At 37.1% G+C, this 22,934-nt stretch overlaps 1 protein-coding gene across 3 annotated transcripts in view; it reads left to right on the top strand.

The window, feature by feature from the left end:
- Window positions 1–22,934, top strand: part of Cadps2 (calcium dependent secretion activator 2) — a 454,722-nt gene that overhangs the window by 1,029 nt on the left and 430,759 nt on the right. Inside the window, exon 1 of one of the 3 annotated variants that reach the window (XM_042695977.1) lies at window positions 15,560–15,578. The exons of the other annotated variants lie outside the window; for them this stretch is intronic. The gene's annotated coding sequence lies outside the window, so the exon portion shown is untranslated. Of the gene's footprint in view, window positions 1–15,559; window positions 15,579–22,934 lie in introns of those variants that run through there. 3 annotated transcript variants of the gene reach the window in all.

Genomic DNA, 22,934 nt, shown 5'->3' with positions numbered 1-22,934 from the left:
TGGTGGCTGGGCACTTTCCTTCTGCCACTTAGGGAGAAATCTTCACTAGGCTCACAGGGCTTGAAATTACTCTGGGTGGCTTAAGAAAATAAAAAAGTTAAAACATGAGGTTTCCAGAATTGCCACACAGCTAGCACATAGAATCCAAACACTGAAGAAGGTTTGAGTGGGGGGAGATGAGTGAATGATTCCTGGCCTGAGCAGGCCCATTACTGATTTTTGTAAAACAATGCGTTTGTGCAAAGGTTTCCATTCGGCTTTTTTTTTTTTCTTTCCACCAAGAGGTAAGGAGTTTTTGTCAGCCTTTAAAATAAGACCCTGGGGTCTGATGTTCTGAAGCAGAGAAAGGTACTGCCTTAAATTGCCCTAACTGAATAAATGTTTACAATGGAAACTGTCTGGAAAGCCTTCTTAATAGAACTCTGAACCTGGAAGGTTCTGAAGACATTTCTTAGAGTGTGGTGAGTGAGAGCCACAGAGGTTGTAGTTTGCTCAAGGCAGTACACAGTTACATGCCCAGTTTTACTCATTTTCTGAAATAGCAATCAGTTTGTGAGGTGAAAAATGCCAATACAGTGCAACCCCCCTATAACACCCCTGATCCCACTTAGAAGCTTGGCGTGTAAATACTGTGCATATTTAATGCATACAGCTTATTGGATTTGGGAATAAATATACACCTCTAAAACTACCTATAGTACTATATTATATACTTTCAAGAAGGTAGATCGTATTTTAAGGCTTCTCCCCAACTTTTAAAAAACAAGTACCAAACTGAGCAGCTATTTTGGAATCGTTCATTCTCTCAAGGAAGGTATGTGTGTTGGGGGGGCGGCAGGAGAGGCAGTATTCCTCTGTAGCTGAAGGCTAATCACAGATCTGGTAGGTAAATCAGCTCTCTGAGTGGATCTCACAGCAGAATGTTAGAACAAGAAGAGAACCAACCAGCTCTAGCTTGTTGGAGGACAGAAATAGGTCAGAATTGCATTTCCCAGTTCCATACTGTTTGGCATGATTGAAGCCACCATTCCTCAGGTCAGGGTTGAATGTCTTGAGGTGTTTGTATAAAACCAAATGTCCTCAGTCCTCCTCTGTTTGTGTTGCGTCTGTTCCCAGGCAGTCACCCATTACATCTTCTGGCCTCCAACACAAGCAACTCTCAACTCCAGTAGTCATTCTTAACTCCTTTGTACTGTAGTAAGAGCCCATAAAACCGTATACATAGCATCCAGTGCCCAGTTTTACCTTTCATATTCCATTTAAGCTTCAATTTTAGTGTGCTAAGTGTAGAAATAATTTTGGTGAGCTCAGGAAGCTATTTCTATATGGAATATTATCCTTGGAGATACTGTTGCAACAAGTCATTTAGTTGTAGAGTAAACGGTTCCTGTAATGTGTTAGTAAGGACTCTCTGGTTGTTCAGTAGTGCAGCTCTCCCTGACTCCTCTTGTTTAAACAGAATGTTTGTTTCACCAGAAGTTATTTGAATTGGCAAACAGGTGTGTTCACAATACGGCTGATACAACCTCACCCAGGCCTTTCCAGAACGATTCCAAACTTAAAGAATAATGGAAAACATTATGTATTCTATGCAAAATTATTTGGAATGCTTAGACACTTTCATCGTTGAGAGCACCAAGCATAATCAGATGAACTTTGGAAATAGTTTTTGGTTCTTATTAAAGGAGAGATAGTATAACAACTTAAGTATTTGTTCAAAAAGGCTCCTCTACATTTTTTAATTCTTTAAGAACATGCTGCTTGCTAAAGGGAACTGCAGAAATTCTTGGCAGTCAGATTTCCTCCTAGGACAAAATGAAATGGGAATTTAACTATGTTCATGTGAATTTGATGCACAAGCCAATAATTAATGCCAAAAACTTACTTTAAGTCTTGATTATACAGTGGGTTATATAAAAGAAGTAACAGGATAATTGCAAAATCACTAATCCATTGTATATTTTTATTCGTTATCTTCAAGTAGTCAGACACCCAGTAGAAAGATTTAATAGCTTAAATTGTTTGTCATTGAAATGCTGCTTACTCTCTCCTCTCAACTTGGAGAAATTAGAGACTCAGAGATCTGAAAGAGTTCTTATTTTGTAAATGAAGAAAATTAATCACTGAGATAAAGAGCTTGTACCCTTGAGGCTGGAACTCAGGTTTCTCATCAAAACCTTTTCACTGTCAGGGCTTTTTATGAATCACAGCAGAGACACAGTACTGCTTATTTTTAATTTTTTTTCACTTGGCTAAAATAAGTGAAAGCTAGTAAAAGAGTGTGTCCATGAACTGTCTGAGAATGCTTAATAGCATAGGCATTTCTTTGTTTTGGAGTAGGAGTATTTCAACTCACAGTAGTAACAGTAGTCGTATGCTAGACAGCACCTCTGATTAACTATTAATGATATACAACAAATCCTGCAGGTGCATACAGGCTAGACACACTGACAGAACACTGTACCAGGCAATCATATCACCTAAGTGAACATTCCTTCAGTTACACATATGACAGGTATGTAAACTAATGGGTAGCCATCATAGAATGATTTCAGGAGTAAATTGTACTTTGCCCCCACCATAGCTTCTCATGCCAATATATTTAGAGTGCCTTTATACCATCCTAGCATTAATAACAGTGATATTATTGGATGAGAATAAATCAGTAAAGGGTGGGACCAGTGTTGAAAACTAACATAGCAAGTAAATCAAGAGTAGTTAACAAAGGTAATTGTCAAATTTTGGAAGTCCTTGAGAACCCAGATGTAATTAAGACTCTGGGCAATTGGAAGGTATGGATGGATACTATGGCAAGTGTAACAGTGAATGTAGAAAATGTTAAAGTGTTAAAAGTATGTTCATTCCCAGAGTGTGTTTACAGACTGTGGGTCTAAGTACCTAGTTATATTTATGGTACATATAACTTAAAGTGCTGATCGGTAGGTTGGTAGTAATTTCTCTGTCATTTTTTGCCTTTCTTATTGGTAAAATTCAGATGCTGAAAAGAAGCCAACTGTTATTCATTTTTAATAAGAAGTAATGAAGAGGGAATTGCAGTGATTAAAATTGTACCCGATAACTCAAATTATGATTCATACATGCACGCGTTCTTTGTATTTCTATGTGTATTGTCATTGTTATATTTACTAAATAAACATTTTTTGTAATCCTTCAGCCTTTTATAATTTCCTTGATTATTCTAAGTTTGAGAAAGATATACACACAAATAATTCCGTGATACTGCATATAATTCTTAGATAAGTCTGACATGCAGGAATGCATGTAAGGAAATACTATCAAGTGAGATCATGGGAAGAGGGGTTTTTGCCTTTCATTGTCTCATTTGAATGTTTGTTTAGAGATAGAGCATCTTTTAATCTGAAAATTCCAAACCCTAAGGGCTTCAAAGGCTCAAAAGCTTTTAATGTTGGTAAATGGAAAATTCTACAATTGACTTCACCTGAGCTGGGACAGTCAAACCATAGTAACAGTAAAAATACTGTGTAAAATTACCTTCAGGCTGTATGTATAATATATATGTATATATATACAAATATATATATATATATATGAATGTTTTATGTTTAGACTTGGATCCTATTCCAAGGTCTCTTGCCTATATATGAAAATACTCCAAAATTAAACAAAACTTAAATCTAGAACTTTTGGTCCCAAGAATTTCAAAATGATGGAAATTCAAGCTGTATATTAAAGTGGACACTTGTATCTTCCTTTGGAAAGACAGTACTTTCTGTTTTTTAATTATATACTTTTTAATCTTCTTGCTACTTCCATGATCCCCAAGTTCAGGCAAAGAACCATTTTTATTAGAATGAGCTACAGATTTGCAAAGATTGCAAATCACTTTTCTTATGATAAGGGCTACACTGTCCCTAAGTGCTATGTTGCCCTACATTTAGAGACTAGCGATAGAGCTGTGGCACAGGACTGTATATTCTTAACATCGTGCATGGTATATAAGAACTTAGTACACATATGTTGGATACAGGGAAGTCTGAGGTTTAGCTCATACCTCAAATTATTAGATACAGGGTGAAAGAAAGATAAAGGTCAAGTTAGAAGGCCTTCCATCCAGTCTTCTGTGGAAACGTGTTCCTAGACATATGTGAGACCTCCACAGCTTATCCTAGCCTTGTGGAGCAAATCATAAAAGTAGAAATACCTGCTGGTATGTGACTTCAAAGAAACTTCCCATTGTCATCACTAAATCCCAGAGACGGGTAAACAGTGTGAAAGCTCTATGGTGTATCTTGCCAAGAGATTCGGTGATGTACTCTTTGGGGTTTGGTACCGTTTGGTGCAAATACAGGATAAGTTACATTGTTCGTTACTTTTAATGATAGGAAATACCTTGTCCTCTGTGAGTGAGAAACCACACGTTAAAGGAAAACCTTAGTCTGGACTTAAAATGGTACCTAGAAAAATGCATGTTGCTTCAGCTGCTTCATCTAACCCGCTAAGGGCGTCCTGAGACCACAGCACTTAATTTGATGGAATGAGTTGTGCTAATGAAAACACAAACAGAGTGAGTTCTTGGCTTCTTCCTTTCAAAAGTGAAGTGTGTTATTTTGATATGTGATGACTGCTTAGAAATGTGAAATAAAATATGTCCTTGTCTCTCTTTTGTGTCTTTGTTTTGCTTTTCATGGAAAGATCTTCATTTATTTGTACTCCTACAAAATCAGTAACTTAGATTGTAAGGCCATTAAAGATGTTTAGGGAAAGTGGCATTGTGGCTCAAAGTGGTAGAGGACTAGCCTTGAGCAAAAGAGCTCAAAAACAGGTGTCCAGGCTCTGAGTTCAAGCCCCATGACTGACAAAAAAAATAACATAAAAAAGTTTAAAAGCCAAAGTGAGGAAGCTAGCTGCCAGGTTCTAAAGTACAGGAATTTGGAATGGAAAAAGCAAAACCAAACCATCTTATTAGGTGTCATTTGCTGTGAGATAGGCCATTTTGGGGAGATTGTATTGCTTTATATGCATTTCACATTAATTGACACTTGTTTTTGATTAGCAAGTAAGATGTAGGTTACATACTATTTCCGTTTAAAGGTAATTGAAAACCTTATGATTATAAATCGTAGACATGTCAATTGAATAAATGATGATCCCTAGAATTTGAAGAATATCCAAGTATCAAACTGTGAAATTGTCATTCCCACATCTTTTAACATTTTATGTGATGTTGACTGAATTTAGGTTACCTATAGAGTTTTATATGATTTCCTTTCTTAAGGACAATCTATGATCCTTAGCTTTGGCTGCACATTACAATCACCTGGAGAGCTTTAAAAAATCCCATTATCCAGGTTGTATTCTAGACTAATTAAATCTGTCTCTTGGGGTGTAGTCTTAAAGCTCCCCAAGTGATTTCCTTGTACAACCAAGGTTGAGATCTACTGTTCTAAAGAGATGCTACAGGAAAGAAAAATGGCTGATTTTCACCTAGCCAAGGTGAAAAGTATTTGGAAGGTATAAGTGAGGTATTAGATAATTAAAGGGCCATTCTATGGTAAGGAAAGGAAATGATATTCTAAGCAATGAAGAATAGGAGATCTAAATAAAATAATAGAATTGCTTGAGGCAGTACCGTGGTGATGCTGGTGCATATGTATTTAGACTTTTAAAAGGTTCTTAATTATGTGATATCTTGGAGGCAATTAACTGTAAGTTAATTAATTAATTAGTTAATTAATTAACTGTAAATTAATTGCAGTTGTAATCCGTTCATTATAAAAGCACAGGTAGATCATTTTGTTAGCTACAACAGAAGATAAATACTGGACACTGAGTATAAGTATGAATGTTGTTCTCTGTTCAAAAGTCAGCTGTAGAAAGGAAAATATTGTGAAATCTCCAAGTTGGGATCTAACACTAAGTAATGCCTACCTGTAGAATCACTTTAACAAGTCTTATGCGTGTTTTGTGGGCAGAATGTTGCCACCCTGTATGAAGTTGTAATGTATGTACATTTGTCAAAAAATAAACTTTAAATGGGACACTGGTAGCTCATGCCTATATTCCTAGCAACTTCAAAGGCTAAAAGCAAAAGGATCCTGATTCAAGGCCAGCTCCATCAGAATAGTTGAGAGAGTCTATCCAGAAAATAAAGCCAGGCTGGAAGTGTGGCTTAAGTGGTAAAGCATTAACCTAGCAACTCTGAGGTCTTAGTTCAAACCCACTACCACCTTCAAAAGGAAAATTTTCTAAGGCATTCTCAAATAATTGTCTTAAGAAAGACCAGAGCATTTTGACATTTCCTCACCAGCACTAATGTAACTTCTTATGGAGGTAGCAAGGAATAGCCTGTTTTCCTAAAGTTGAATTAACAAATTGAATTAAAAAGTTAATTGCATTTTAAGCTTACTGCTATGGAAAGCATCACTGATTTTCTGCTGTAGGAACATTCTAACAAAACACTGTAAACTTGGTAATTTGAATTTAGGCATTTTATAACATTCAAGTTGATAATGAATTTTCACAATGGAGATATTACTGGGTATAGGGTGTGAATGACTAAAAGGCTATCATTGTCAGTCTAATAGTGGAAATGATAGTTAATATGTTATTTTCTAGGTGATTGTGAAGATGAGTTTTGTGTGTGCATGTGTGTTTGTGTGTCCTTCCGTGTCCTAATACCCTTTTCTAGTTTTTCTTCTGAGATTTTGCTTCTACTGCCTAATGATAATCTCCATCTTGAAGTTAGTGTTACTTAGTGGAGGATGTTTTTATTTTCTAATAGCTGAAATGATCTTAATTTACTTCTCTTTTAACTGATTAGGGGATCAGATGTCTGTGTGTGTGTGTGTGTGTGTGTGTGTGTGTGTTATGTGTGAAAACGACATTTTTCTCCTTCTGAGATTTTTCTATGCTTACTATTGATAATGTTTTTTTTTATTGTGAAAATACTGTACAGAGGGGTTACAATTACATGGGCAAGATAATGAGTACATTTCTTATCAAGCATTGTCACCTCCTCCTTTGTTTCCCCTTCCCATTCTTTCCCATTCTTCCCCCGCCCCCCACCCAATCCTTCCCCTCCACAAACTATACCGACATCAAATACAGTGAAAGCAGGGGTTTTACTGTGGGGGAGGGACATACAAAGCAACAAAGAAATAATCTTCTAAATGTGTTAGAAACAATCTCATGAAAGAAAAAAAACATTTGAATACATATCTTAGGGTTCATTTCCCTAACATCAACTTACCTGACCTTTTCTGTTTGACTCAGACATATACTAGTTATTGCAAATAAGGGAAACCATGGGACCTATATTTCTTTAGGCCTGGCTTACTTCACTTAATATAATTTTTTCCAAGCCTTTCCATTTCCTAACAAATGGGGCAATGTCATTCTTTCTGATGGAGGCATAGAATTCCATTGTGTATATATACCACATTTTCTTGAGCCATTCATCTACTGAGGGGCATCTGGGTTGGTTCCATATCTTTGCTATAGTAAATAATGCTGCAATAAACGTAGTCGTGCTGGTAGCTTTAGTGTGGTCTTGTTTGTGAACATTTGGGTAAATGTCCAAAAGTGGGATTGCTGGGTCATAGGGGAGCTCTATGTGGAGTCTTTTGAGGAACCTCCATACTGCTTTCCAAAGTGGTTGAACAAGTTTACACTCCCACCAACAATGCAGTAAGGTTCCCTTCTGTCTACATCCCCTCCAGCATCTGTTGTTATTAGAGTTCTTGATTTTAGCCATTCTAACTGGAGTGAGGTGGTATCTCAATGTTGTTTTGATTTGCATTTCTTTTATGGCTAGGGAGGTTGAGCATTTCTTCATGTGTCTATTGGCCATCCTTCTTTCCTCTTCAGAGAAGTTTCTCTTTAAGTCTTTAGCCCACTTATTTATTGGGCAGTTGTTTCTTGGAAGATTTGTTGTTGGAGGATTTAATTTTTTGAGTTCCAGGTATATTTTAGATATGAGACCCTTGTCCATTGTATGGCTAATGAAGATCTTCTCCCAATCCTTGGGCTTTCTATTGATCTTGCTAGCTATGTCCTTTGCCACACAGAAGTTCTGCAATTTCATGCAATCCCATTTTTCCAACCTTTCTTTGATTTGTTGTGTTTCTGGGTCTCTATTAAGAAAATTTCAGCCTGTGCCAACAAGACCTAGGGTTTCTCCTATTCCATCCTGTAATGTTTTCAGAGTGTCTGCTTTGACTCTGAGGTCTTCGATCCATTTGAAGTTGATTCTGGTGCAGGGTGATATATAAGGATCTAGCTTTAGTTTTCTACAAGTAGTTAACCAGTTTTGCCAACACTTTTTACTGAAGAGGCTGTCTTTCTTCCATTCTATTTTTTTAGCTCCCTTATCAAAGATTAGATGGCTATAGGTCTGTAGGTTCATTTCTGGGTTTTCAATTCAATTCCATTGGTCCTGAGGTCTGTTCTTATGCCAATACCAAGCTGTTTTGGTTACTATGGCTTTATAGTAGAGTTTGAAATTTGGTATTGATATTCCTCTAGCACTGTTCTTTCTGTTGAGGATCGTTTTTGCTATTCAGGTCTTTTATTGTTCCGTATGAATTTTTGGATTTCCTCTTCTATTTCCTTGAAGAATGAGGTTGGAACTTTGATAGGTATTGCATTGAATTTGTAGATAGCCTTGGAAAGTATTGCCATTTTTACGATGTTGATCTTTCCAATCCAAGAGCATGGGAGTTTTTGCCACTTTCTAAGGTCTGTATTGATTTCCTTTTTCAAGTTTTTCAAGTTTTCATCATAGAGGTCCTTCACTTCTTTGGTTAAGTTAGTTCCTGGGTATGTTATTTTTTGTGGGGCTATTATGAATGGAGTTGCTTTCCTAATTTCAGCCACTCTTCTCTCATTTTTGGCATACAGAAAAGCCATTGATTTTGGGGGGTTAATTTTATACCCTGCTACTTTGCCAAAGTTTTGAATCAGCTTGAGTAATTTGGGAGTGGAGTCTATGGGATTCTTTAAATACAAGATCAAGTCATCTGCAAAGACTATTGATAATATGTTAAGGGTAGTGTTTCTTTGTGGAGGAAGTTTTTAATTCTTTTGTCTTTCATTTTGTTTCTAGATATGCTATAACTTAAATTTTCATAACTTGTCCCTCACTTATGATCTCAAACAAGTACCCATCTGGAATGAAATCTTGAGGTGAGGAGTTGAATTTCTTTTCCGTACAAATAGCTAAGGAATTGATGTAGCCTATCCTTTTTGTTATGTCTTACTTTCATTAAGCTTTAGTCACATTATTGTGTCTTCTGTTAATTCAACTATTTTCTGAGCCCCTGAAATGTGAGTTTCTACTTCCCAGTGTTCTTTGGACATGTCATTTCAGCTATTGGATTGGTAAAGATAGCCTTTAAATCATTTAGGCCCTTTGCCCCAGTAACATTTCACTGTAAAAATTCATTGCCAACCTGAGGGTTATAAAAAAATATTCAAACCATCAAATTTACAAAGTTATGTGAAAATGTTCCTAGGCACAAAGTAGAGTCTCGGTACGTTTTTTTTAAAAGGACGCTCCCAGTTGCAACCTATGACTATAAACGAATAAACAATTCAGTTTGAGGAAAACACAGTCATTCCTTGCAGTCCCCTTAAGGAACGTTAGAATAATTTATATGTAATTTGTGTGTATGTATCTTTCTTTTTACATCCATTTCTGGGTTATATATTTTAATACATTAATCTAGTTTTTTCCCATGTTGACAATACTGTATAATTTTGAGTGATGATAATACATATTTTATTATATGTTAATAATTTATAATAATAATTTCTCATGGACTTAGTTACCTCTTCTTTTTCAAACATTCCTTGCTGTTATCATTCTTCCTTTTCCTTTCTCATCTTAAAGATCCTTGCTGAGCCCTTGCTGCTTCATGTGTTAAGTGGGAGAATGATCTAATAAAAATTGTTTTTGTGATTACATTAAATCATATGATGTGACCCTCACAGCGCAGTACTTAATACACACGCATACTCCACTTTAAATCGTGGCATTTAATTTTAATTTTCAATTTAATTAAGCCTGTTTGGAAAACAGATATTATTACTATATTGAGTCCTTTAGAAGCACAGTATATCTCTTCACTGAGTTTAGATGCTTATGTTTTGAAATTAATTTTTTACAGTTTTCATCTTATTTTTGAGACATTTTTATTTTATTATTCTCTTCACATCCAGTCTTTATCTATAATCTATCCAACTATGGATTTATTAGCAAGCTTTAATTATTTTATAACAGGTCATATTGATTATACTGGTGGTACATAATCTGTTTGCATAGTATTGATCCTTTTAGGTTTTCTACATAGATGGTTGAATTGTGTCCCTTATGGATGGGTTCTGTTCCTATCCAGTAGCCATCCCTTTTCTGTGTTACATGGTACAACACTGGTACTAGTTACCAACATGCTTGTCTCTTGGTTTTACCTTTACTTGAGATTACTTTGGATACTAAACAGTGGTTACTGGAAAGGATTGTAAGATAAATATTCTTTCTTGTTTAAACAGTTGTCATCTTATTTTTATGAAACCAGGGATTATTGATGAATGCTAACAAAATTTGTTTCTTTTTCTGATGAGTAGAGATGATTAATTTACTAATGTGTCAGATTTATTGAAGTTTCTTTTATTAAAGTATGAGATCTCATAGAATTCTTGATTTTTTTTGTGGAGGTTTGTTCTACTGGGATTTCAGTTCAAGACTTTATACTTGTCATGGAAATGCTCTACCACTTGAGCCATACCTCTAGCCTTTTTGTGCCTTAGTTATTTTTCATATGCAGTCTCACGTTTGTATCTGGGCTAACCTGGTTCTTAAATTCTTATTTATACTTTCTAGATAGCTAAGATGACAATACTATGGTGCCTAGCTTTTTATAAGTTGAGATCCAATCTTCCATGCTTTTTTGCCTAGACTGGCCTTGAAGTGAGATCCTCCCATTCTCTGCCTCCCAAGTAGCCAGAATTACAAATTTTAAGCCACATTCTGAGTTGTTACCTGGATTTTTGAATGATTTTTCCCATCAAATTTCATACATTAAAACCTATCTTAGATTTTGTACAATGGGGAAAAACAAAGGAGAGGGTAACAATGCTCAATAGGAAGTGTACTCATTAACCACCCATGTAACTGTAACCCATTTTTTACAATAAAAAATATACAGAGAAAAGAACTATTGATTAAAATGTTCAGATCTCTTGTTTTCACAAACTTATCAGTTAACTTTATAAATTCAGTTTCGTAAATCAACAACCAGTAGTAGTGTATGTCTTTGTTTCTTTCTTTTTTCTTTTTCTTTTTAAGGGGGCTAAGGTCAGTGGGGATTAAGAGAGTAATTTATTCCCCTGATTCTTTGGTTTAGATGCTTACTTTATTTTGTGCTATGTGATGAGATAATGAAAAAATATAAATCTATGAACTTACCTCTCACTTTCAGTTTAGTTTAACATTTGTCTGTGTGCTTCATTGTGACATTTATTTATTTATTTGTTTGTTTGTTTTTGTTGTTGTTGGTGGTGGTGGTGGTGGTGGTTGTGGTGGTCTCCATGGGCTTGAACTCAGGGCCTGGGCAGTATCCTTGAGTTCTACCACATTGAGCCACAGCACAACTTCTAGTTTTCTGGTGATTAATTGTAGATAAGAGTCTCATGCGCTTTACTGCCTGGGCTGGGTTTCAACTGCAATCCTCTGATCTCAGCTTCTGGAGTAGCTAGGATTACAAGAGTGAGCCACTGGTACCTGGCTCATGAAACATTATTTATTTAAGCCTTTTATGTTATTTCAGCTATTTATTCTTTTTTTCCCTCCTTGACCAGATGGTAAATCACAAGAGTGGTTTAAAATTTTCAGTGGCTGAAGGAATATTTTCTCCTTAGGTTTCTGGTCTTATATTTTTGAAAGTTTACTGAAGTATTTTTAGTATTTTACTGTATAATTAACTTTGAATTGCCCATCATAAATTAATGTATATTTGACTTTAGGATTAAAAATTTGTTAAATATCCTATAAATGGCATTATTGTTCTAGTTATTCTTCATCTGTTATTAACTAAGTTATCTTACATATGGAATTATTCTGCATTTCTAGCTATATTTAATTCATAATGTTTGATGGTAGACTCAATCATGGATAGATTTATAAATATATTTGTAAATAGTGAAAAGTGTCTCCTTTTCATCCATTTAATGAGTGCCTTAGTTGAAAGATTTACTTTGTTTGGATTTAACATTAAAAAGCTATTTTTTTGAAGAATATATCTCTCATAGCCACCCATACACCATATGAACATGTAATAAGCACATCCATCTATAAATATGTACGTGTGTGTAGAGACACATTTGTTGATTATTGTATATTGAGCAAAAGTTTTATTTACCTATTATTCATCATAATGAAGTCTGAACTTAGAGCCAGCCCCTCAACCCATTTTGCTTTATTTATTTATTTGTTTTTGATAGTATCTCCTTCTTTGCCTGGCTGGTTTCGCTTGGATTTTGCTTTATGTTTTTTTGCTCTAAGAATGCTAATTACTTACGAGTATAATGGAAGTACCAAGTACATTTTGAAGAAAGTGCTTTCTTTGATGACATTTTCAGGGGGATATTTAGCTACCTGTATTTTAGGGCATTTTAGATCTCTTATCCTGGAGCTGGGGATAGATAGAGTCATACAGTACCAACCTCTGTCTTCTTGACCATGGTTGTACTCACTCTTTTGATTCCAGGGGCAAATCACTTGTATTTTAAGAGGCTTGATCTCCAGTTTTGTTCATGTCTTATAAAGGAAGTGAGCTGGGTGCTGGCAGCTCATGCCTGTAGTCCTAGCTACTTAGGAGGCTGCGATCTGAGGATCGTGGTTCAAAGCCATGCTGGGCAGGAAAATCCAGGAGGCTCTTATCTACAACAAACCACTAGAAAACTGGAAACAGTGCTAGTGGCTCAGGTGGTAGAGTGCTATCCTTGAGCTGAAGAGCTGAGGGACAGTGCCCGGGCCCAGACTTCAAGCCCCTGAACTGACAAAAAAACAAACAAGAACAAAGGAAGTGGACATTTCCTTTGGAAATTGGGCTACAGTTTTATCTTTGTTCTTTAAAAAATAAAGTTTATACATTTTCAGGATGTACATGGAATTTTTTTCACGTGGAAGATGGGGAAGAAAGAAATTCTATCCCCAAACATTCATTCTTCCTACTTCAAATTTAGGGAAATGTGTTCCAAATTTTATTTAAAGAGATGTCTTAATTTGGTTCTAAAAAACTAAAATGCATACTGCTTTAGATAGAAAGGCTTAAAAATGCTGAATATCCTGAAAAAAATATCTGAAATGTACCAAGACAACTGTAGCCTACATGTGCAAATCTTGTTTCCTTAATCTCAAGGACTGCTCAGTAGTAAGTAGGGGGATCGTGAGAAAACCCATTTTTATTCTCCTATCCCTTCTTCAACTAGGTCATATTACTTTTGCACATTTCACATAAGGAGTTTTTATTTATAGATGCCTCTGAAGACATAAAACTTCTATTCATTTGTGATGAAAGTCATCATTTTGGAATAGTATGCTATAAAATGATAGGACGTTTGTAATGTCCAAATGATGGTGAAAAATAAGGTAGATGATTCAAGTATATAATTCCATAATAACTGATCATCATAATGCCATAAACTTGTTCATCGAGGCTTAGAATATGTAGGATTTACTTTGTGTGTGTGTGTGTGTATGTGTGTATGTTTCAGTACCAAGGCTTGAATTCAGGGCCTGGTACTCTTGCTTGGCTTTTGAACTCAAGGCTGGCCCTCTGCACTTGAGCCACACCTCTGCTTCCTTTTTTTCTTCCGTTTAATTGAGATAAGAATCTCTTGGATATGTCCGTCCTTTCTAAATTTGTTCACCTTAGCCACTTGAGTAGTTGGTGCCCAGCTAAAATCTTTGATTTTGAAGGAGTGTGTGTGTGTGTGTGTGTGTGTGTGTGTGTGTCCTGTGTGTGTGTGTGTGTGTGTGTGTGTGTGTGTGTGTGTGTGTGTGTGTCCTGGGCTTGAACTCAGGCCAAGGTGCTGTCCCTGAGCATTTTTTGCTCAAGGATAGCATCCTACCACTTGAGCCACAGCTCCACCTCTGGCTTCTTTTTGTTGTTTACTTGGAGATCAGTATCTCATGGACTTTCCTGGGTTTGTTTCAAACCACAATCTTCAGATAGATCTCAGCCTCCTGAAGTAGCTAGGATTACAGGTATGAGCCATTGGCATCTAGCTGCTTCTTCTTCTTCTTTTTTTTTTTTTTAAGAAATTGAATTATTGCTATGAAGGAGTTCAGTAAAGGGGTTATAATCCCATAAATTAGGTAATGAGTACATTGCTTCATGAACAATGTCACCCCTTCTTTGCTTTCCCCATATAACATGTTTTATTTCCTGGAATTTGTTTTGATGAACAGTATTTTAGATGTTCAGAGGTGTTACACCTTTAGATACCTCCCCTAAGTATATTTCCCTTTAGTCTGTTTGTTTGTGAATAAATGCATAGATCCCTGCATAATTTATCATGTCCACTTGTATTTTATCTCTGTCTTCCACATATACGGGAAAACACGCACTGTTCACCTCATTGAGCTCGTCTGACCTCACGTAACATAATTTTGACCTTGATTTTTTCCCCTACTTTTTAATCTCCTTTCAACTATTTAAGAGATAGGTGATATGAGGTTACACAATTTGATTGAAAAAGATTTTTATTCTAAGTTTCTGAATTCTGATACTGAGTCCTGGAGTTCATGGTCCTTCAAATAAGTAGGTTGCCTGGTTCTCAAGAGGAAAGATTTGGACACAAGAGTAAACCTTGAGAGTTTTCATATGGGTGATAATTAACCCTGACCTTAGATGACATAGCTTAAGCAAAGAGACCACAGCAAGAAGATTTTAATGAGTAGCCTTAAAGAACCTTCAAGATTTAAGACAGGAGAAAAGACTACAATGTCAGAGGCAGTAGAAAAGGAGCAGTGATACACAAGAAGAAAAGTAGGATGGTCTATGTCACAGAAATTAAAGGAAGGGCTGTTTAACAAAGGGAGGGGAAAGCAGTATGCAGTGCTACTGCCAGGTCAGGAAAGACAGGAGTTGAAATGTTAGTTGGAGTTAGTGATAAGGAGATGACCCATAACATTGGTGAAAATAGCAACCCATTTTAAGTTCAGATTCACACAATCTACTTTTTTTTTTTTTTTTTTACATATTGACATTCTTAAGCTTCGGATTTTATATGCAGAATTCAGCCTTTCTTACTTTAGCTGGTGAACAGCTTGAGTTTTCACTTGGTGGCTTTGCCTTCCAACGATCAGGCTTCGGCAGTGTTGCTCTTTGTATAGTTTTTTTTTTTTTTTGCAGGTTGGGGGGTGGGTGGGATGGAAACTATATAAATTAAATATATGAACCTGCATGCATAGCTGTTGAACTTTGGTTTTATAGAATGAATTAAAATTTAATCACACACAGGTTTCAAGCGTGATATAATTGAGAGAAAGATCATCACGTATGCTGCCAATGGTAGTCTTTGACATTTATTAGGTACGTATTAAATTCCGTTGCTTTCAGTTGTAAAGTTAAGAAGCAACCTTAAAGAACTTCTGCAAATCCTGAAGTATATACCCTAAAAATGGAATGAAACTAAGTTGCTCAGCAAGCTGCATTAAAGGTGATGTGAGATAATTTCTATAAAGTACCTCATGTAGATAGTGCTTGCTTGGGGTAGATTTCAAAGAATTTCCTTTCTTTAAAATTTTGCTAATAATTTCCATCCAGGGAAAACAGTTCCCTCTTTAAAGCATTTGAATTTAGTCAACAAATCTTGAGACAATATTTGCATAGTTGTTGCACGCTAAGCATTGTCTTGGGCACTGGAGAATAGATAACACTTTTGAAGCTGATAGGGTGAGATGATTGATTGACAAATATGTAGCAAGAATCTACGTTTCTGTTAAGGAATAGTGGGGTGGTGGGGCACTGGCATCACAGCCACTTCAGATAGGATTGTCAGAAGACGTATCACAGAGGAGCAAGTGGCTGTTGAGCAAGACTTGAAGCAAGTGAAAGATTAAGCCACTTGGAGATGAGCCTAGATGTCCCAAGGTAGAAGAAGTATGTTTTCCTTATAACGAATAGCAAAGAGATCTATGATGGCTGTACTGGAATTTCTATGGCTAGCTTATGTAAATTCTTCAGGGTGGTGAAATGTTCAGAATCTAAATGTGATGGCGAGTCACTGGAAGATTTCAAACAGATCATAGGAATGATCTGATTAAGATTGTAAAATGATCTAAGAATTGACACTCCATGGCTGGATGGGTGCTGGAGGGGAATGAATGAGAGGGATGGAATTAAAGCCACACCATCTAGTGGGCAGAAGTGGAAGCAGGAAGAATAGTTAGGCCTTGGGAATAGTTCAGCTTTGAATAGGGTAGTAGCCTAGGAGGTGATAGAGACTTTAGGAAATGTTTACTCAACATGATTTAACTTAATTACCAAATGTATAAGGATCAATAGGGCAAAGCTGTGCTGTTTTGATATTCTAACATGGCTACAATATTTAAGCTACTTTATTAAAATAACAAATATACTGGTGTGGCTAAATGTCACAGTCTTGCAAAATTTACAACAGAAAGCAGTTGTGCCCTATTATACTTCTCATTTCCATTATTAACTATTAATGTTTTTAATCCTTCTAGAAAATATTTTATAAATGAAAGAAAGAGGTCTGTGCCATTTTTCTTACTTTCTTTTAATACTTTAGCCGTTATTTCCGGTAGAAGGTACCAGATGGGAGAATCCATGGACACAGCAGCTTCCCACCCCCTTTCTATTGCAGTGTGGTTACTGATTACTGCTTACAGAATTTACAGTGGACTTACAGTATGCTGTCTCCTTGTAGGCAGTAATTTTTAGTTGTGCCAATGGCTGTCTGACTGAAGGCATTACTCATTTCTGCCCCTTTCATTAGAAATTTAACTAAGCATGTTTGTCACTAGAAAACGTGACTCACAAACACAGCCCTGGGAAACACAACACAGCTGTGTTACTTCTCCCACATGAGAACAGGGCAAGAACCCCGTGAGATCATCAGTCTTCATGCAGATTTCAGGGGTGCTGTGATTTTGTTCTTACAGAACTTGGGAGATAGGCCAGACACTGCTGAGATTTCTCTGGGAAGAGTGGAAAGTGAGTCTTGACTTGCCAGATCAGAAACAAGTGCGTGGCTTCAATAATTGTCCTGCAGATGCATCAGTAAGTGATTTGAGATCAGTTGGGACCGCACACTTGTCCGAGCTCTTTTTGCAGGTACAGAGAGCCAAGATACTAAGCACTGGCTAGTGGTGTCTGAAAGGAAGTGATACCTACATGGTATGGGCCATTCCCAGAAAGGGAATACATTCCTGATCTCCTTTTTTTTTTCCTCACTGGCAAGAATATCAGTCTCAGTGTAACAGGAGTTAGAACAGCCATTTAGATGAGTTCATGGCTTCTTCTACTAGTAAAGGATAGCAGAGCAGTAAGTTAGGAGTCTGGGACCCTGACAACTCTGCAAAGGAGTCATACCGTAGATCTCTTCTGTGTGAAAGATAAGCTTAAATGCGTGAGTTTAAGTGCACTGACTTAATTTTAGGTGTTTGTTACAGTTGATCTTGGTTATATCTATGTTCTAACTACAATTGACCTTGTCATGTAATAGTATACATGTTCTTTTATTTTCTTGTTCTTTTGCCCATAGACTTTTTCTACTGTCCCTACTTTTACTGCTGAGAGTGATAATTCCCTACTTGAGAATCAGTTTTTCTCCTTTCTTGCTGCAGTGTTTCAGCTCTGGGTAAAACATTCTCTGTTCTAGCTTCTCTTGCAGCTACAGGCCGGGGGGGAGGTGGGGTACCTGACTTCAGTTTTGATGCCTGAAGCAGGAGACAGACATTATTAGTATTGTGCCTTCTCTCAACACCACGTCTAGAGCAGATGTGTCTGGAGCCATAGCAACCATTTGTGACTTGAGGAAAATACAAAGAATAATTTTGAAGATGAGACACATAAGTCTGGAACCAGCCAATACTAGATGCATGGAGACCTTTTCCTATAAGAAGAATACATCCTGATTATTTACTCTCAGGTTTGTAACTATCATTAAGTTATCTACATGTAGCCAGGTGACAGTGGCTTGTGCCTATAATCCTAGCTACTCAGGAGGCTAAGATATTAGGATCAAGGTTCAAAGTCACTCTGGGCAGAAAAGTTCCTGTGAGACTCTTATCTCTAGTTAACCAATCAAGTACCAGAAGTAGCACTGTAGAGCAAAGTGGTGGAGCACTAGCCTTGAGGGAAAGAACTCAGGGACAGTGCCCAGGTCCTGAGTTCAAGCCCCATAACTGCCAAAATGTAATATTTATATGTTAAACTTTTGATTCTATGAATTGAGGATGATTTTACACTATCAAGATTTCCTACTCTGCCACCTCATCACATAGTATGCTTTGGTTACATTTCTTTTCATTTATTTTTACTTTCTAGCCCATATCCTCTCCCTTCATTGTCTCTATAAGTTCTTTGAAGTATGAGTTTGTGGTTCTCACGAAAGGTGATAATTCTGCTTTGCTGATATTTCAGGATCAAAAGCAGTGGTTTTGATTTTCTCAATGGTCAAGAGTTGCTACTGGTATTTAGTGGGTAGGATCAACAATTCTAGAAATTTTGCAAAGCAATCGTGAAGATTTTTACTTCGCCTTTTATGATATCTTACTATCCTTTATATCAAAGGAAAAAGGTAATTATTTGGGCCAAGACTATAACTCTATAAAATTTAGGATGCATTTTGTATGACTTAATATAGAGTATTTTGTTTAGATATGCAAAGAATTCCCAAATAAACAGAGAAAAATGAACCTTATTTTGTTGGGGGCTGTCTAGAGAATTGCTTGCCATTTTGGAAAATAATGTCACCAACAGCAATGATGCTTTATGATACTTGTTTTCCCAATTCAGGATGCATGTGTCAGCCTTCATTTTCAGTTGTCACATTCTTCTTGAGTCTATGGATATATACAAAAACTATTTAGCCCTTATTTCAAAATGTCAGAAATAAAGAATGGTGTTGACAACATTCAGTAAAATATCGCCTAACTTCCCAGAACCCAATTATATAAGTAGGTGTCCACATCTAGTTTATTTTGTCTTCTCGACCAGTTGCATGTAAACATTTCTATACTGCAATGCATGCTATTCTATAGTTGATTTATATTTCTGTATTATGTATTTATATTTTAAACATTTCTATGAGGATAATATGATATCATGTATGTATCAGTTTCATTTCTGGGTAGAATAAAAGGTTATTATTTATTTGTCAATTAGGTCTCAATAGGAGATGGCTGTTACACTCTGACTGACAGCTTAGGAATTACAGAGTTGGACACGATTGTAAGAAACCATGGAAAGTGAAGCAATCACCAATTACCTCGGACCGAGCACATTTCTACCCTTAGGGCTACCTGGGTATAAGGGGGGAGTTGTGGCTAGAAAGGGTGGAAACTGCCTCCATGGAAGAGATGTTTCGTGATAAAGTTGGGGCTCTAGTGGAAGAAGCCACATTCTCAGACCCTACATGACAGTGCTAAAGGTTTAAATACCTTGTCTCTTTCTGATTCCATGCCGGTACCTTACTAAAAGACAACTCAGGAAGCTGACGAACACAGGTATTTAAGATAGGAGACACTGTGTATGATTGGGATGGAGAAATACTGTTTTAAAAAGTATCAGTAATCTGTTTTTTCACCCGTCTCCCTCCCCCTGCAATCCTTCCTGTAGCTGCCTTCTGCCTAGCTCTAATCTGAACCTGTGTTTGAACAGATGTTGAGAGTTGTCACTCTCAGTCCATAATTTTTATGCATTGGAGTCAGTTTTCTAATACTGCCATTCTATTAGACTCTTTTCACATGTACGTTTGTGAAAAGGAGAATGTAATAAACGTTCTGATTTTATGCAGGTTGGTGGAGGATTTTAAGTGGGAATAGAATTCAAAGTTGGACTTATTCTGCCTCAGACCTTGGAGCACCATCTTCCACTATCTACTGTTGCTGATAAAAAGTTTGAAGTATGGGGCTGGGAAGGTGGCTCAGTGGTAGAGTGCTTGCCTTGCATGCATGAGGCCCTGGGTTCGATTCCTCAGCACCACATAAGCAGAAAAAAAAAGCCGGAAGTGGCGCTGTGGCTCAAGTGGTAGAGTGCTAGCCTTGAGCTGAAGAGCTGAGGGACAGCGCCCAGGCCCAGAGTTCAGGCCCCACGACCAGACCCCCCCAAAAAAGTTTGAAGTATGGTTTCATCTATTTTTAAATGACCCTCCCATCCCTCCCCCCCTTACAAACAAACTTTCACTGTTTTGTCTTGGCCTTTGTATATTCTAAAATGTTTAAGTCATTCCCTTTTAGCGTTTAGCCTATAATAGAGCTTAAGCTCAGGACCCCATGCTTACTCAGCTTGCTTGCTGTCTATCGCTTGAGCCGTGCCTTCAGCCCAGCTTTGTGCTGGTAATTTTGGAGATTGAGTCCTGGTGCAGATTTTTCTGTGCAGTCTGGCTTTAAACCAGACTGAGTTTTCTGAGTAGCTGGGATTATAAGCATGAAACTGGTGGTGCCTTGCCCTTTTACTTTTTTTTTTTAATTGTGCAAGACACATTCTCTGACTTTTAAGGAAATTAGGAGTCAGGGAGTCCAGAAGAAAAAGTTTGTTATTGTAAGGGTGAGATGTGACAGGTTTTTTTTTTTTTTATTGTAAAGATACTATGCAGAGGGTTACAGTTACATGAGTGAGGTAATGAGTACACTTCCTCTTGAACATTGTTACCCCCTCCATTGTTTTCCCCCTACCATCCCCTCCCTCCCTCCCTTCCCCGAGGTTCTTTTTTTTTTTTGATTGTGATTAAGTGATTACATAATTTCTGGAAATTCACAGTATTGTGGAATAATGATGCTCATTTAAAGTCACAAGTTCATTCTGACTTTCCTGGAGCAAATTGTCTATCACAGTCTGTAACATATAACGGTGTTCACATGTTATATACCATATATGTGATCAGCAGCATGGGGATATTTAGTAGTGGTTCAACCAGATGAGTGGGATTTCTTTGTTTCTTAAGTCCTGTTAGTTTTGTCATATCACCTAACATTTTGGATTTAGCATCCACTTATCAGGGAGACCATGTACCGTTTGTCTCTTCGTTCTTGGCTAACCTCGCTCAACATGATTCCTTCTAGCTCCATCCATTTCCCTGCAAATGCCATTATTTTGTCATTTCTAATGGCTGCATAATATTCCATTGTGTATAGATACCACAATTTTTGGATCCATTCATCTGTGGTGGGGCATCTAGGTTGTTTCCATATCCTAGCTATTGTGAACAGTGCTGCAATAAACATGGAGGTACACGTGTCCTTGTGTATTGGTTCCTGTTGTTCAGGGTAGATGCCTAGAAGTGGTATGACTGGGTCGTAAGGGAGGTCAATCTTTAGCTTTCTAAGACTGCTTTCCAAAGTGGTTGTATAAGTGTACATTCCCACCAGCAGTGTAATAGGGTTCCTCTTTCTCCACATCCCCTCCAGCATTTGTCGTTGGCTGATTTGTGGATGTGGGACACTCTGACTGGGGTAAGGTGGTATCTCAGGGTTGTCTTTATTTGCATTTCCTTCACCACCAGGGATGATGAACATTTCCTCATGTGTTTCTTTGCCATTTTTATTTCTTCATTTGAGAAGTCCCTCTTTAATTCCCTTGCCCATTTAGTAATTGGTTTGTTAGGTTTGGGAGGGATTAGTTTCTTGAGTTCCCTGTATATACAGGATGTTAACCCCTTGTCTGATATATTGCTGGTAAATATTTTTTCCCAATTAGTTGGTTGTCTTTCTAGCTTAGTTGCGATAGATTTAGCTGTGCAGAAGCTTTTTATTTTAAGGTAGTCCCATTTGTCGAGTCTCTCTCCAACTTGTTGTGACCCTGGGACTCTGTTCAGGAAGTTCCTTCCTGTGCCTATTAGTTCAAGTGTCTCTCCTACTCTGTCCTGCAGTAGTTTCAGAGATTCAGGTTTAATGTTAAGGTCTTTAATCCATTTTGAGTTGATGTTGGTGCATGGTGATAGGCTGGGGTCCACTTTTAGTTTTCTGCATGTGGCTGCCCAGTTTTCCCAGCACCAGCGGTTGAAGAGGCTGTGTTTCTTCCATTGTATGTCTTTGGCTCCTTTGTCGAATATCAGCTGGCTGTAGGCCTGTGGATTTATTTCTGGATCTTCTATTCTGTTCCATTGGTCGAGATGCGACAGGTTTTTGAAGTCATCCCACTGTCGTTGTTGGTGCACTCAATAATCTCCAGATGTTTCACTTGGATGAATTTTCTACTCATGCTCTTGATTTTTTTGTACTGGGATTTGAACTCAGGGCTTTCTACTCGCTATCTGCTTTGCAGCCCTCTAGTCATTCTCTCACAATTGTTATTAACAAGCAAGTGTTTCTGCCCACCTCTTGCTTTAGTTTTAGTGTACAGAGTGATACAGTTTGATTTGGAGAATCAGAGTATCATGACAGTACATTTACTTTATGTAACTGAAACATTTCCTGTTTACCTCATGTTCTAATTTTCTCTGTGATTTCATTTTATCTTTGATTGTTGTTAATAATGGAGCTATTAACAGGAATAAGGCCCATAAATTCAAAACATCCTTGATAGCATGAAATAGAAAGTCTGCCTGATAAAAGGAATTTCAAAAGAAATTTGTTGCTCGCTTAGCAGAATATTTTTTTGCTCAGAGGCATAAACCAGGCATTGCACACATTATGATTGGAGTAAAAATCAAAAGGTTCTCATTCATGCTAATTATCCAGTTCTTTTAATATATGAAAA

This window comes from Dipodomys spectabilis, unplaced genomic scaffold (genome assembly GCF_019054845.1).
Source record: "Dipodomys spectabilis isolate Male_0828 unplaced genomic scaffold, ASM1905484v1 ptg000197l, whole genome shotgun sequence".
NCBI lineage: Eukaryota > Metazoa > Chordata > Mammalia > Rodentia > Heteromyidae > Dipodomys > Dipodomys spectabilis.
The sequence above is the reverse complement of the archived record's forward strand: the minus strand, read 5'-3'. Positions and strand labels throughout refer to the sequence as shown.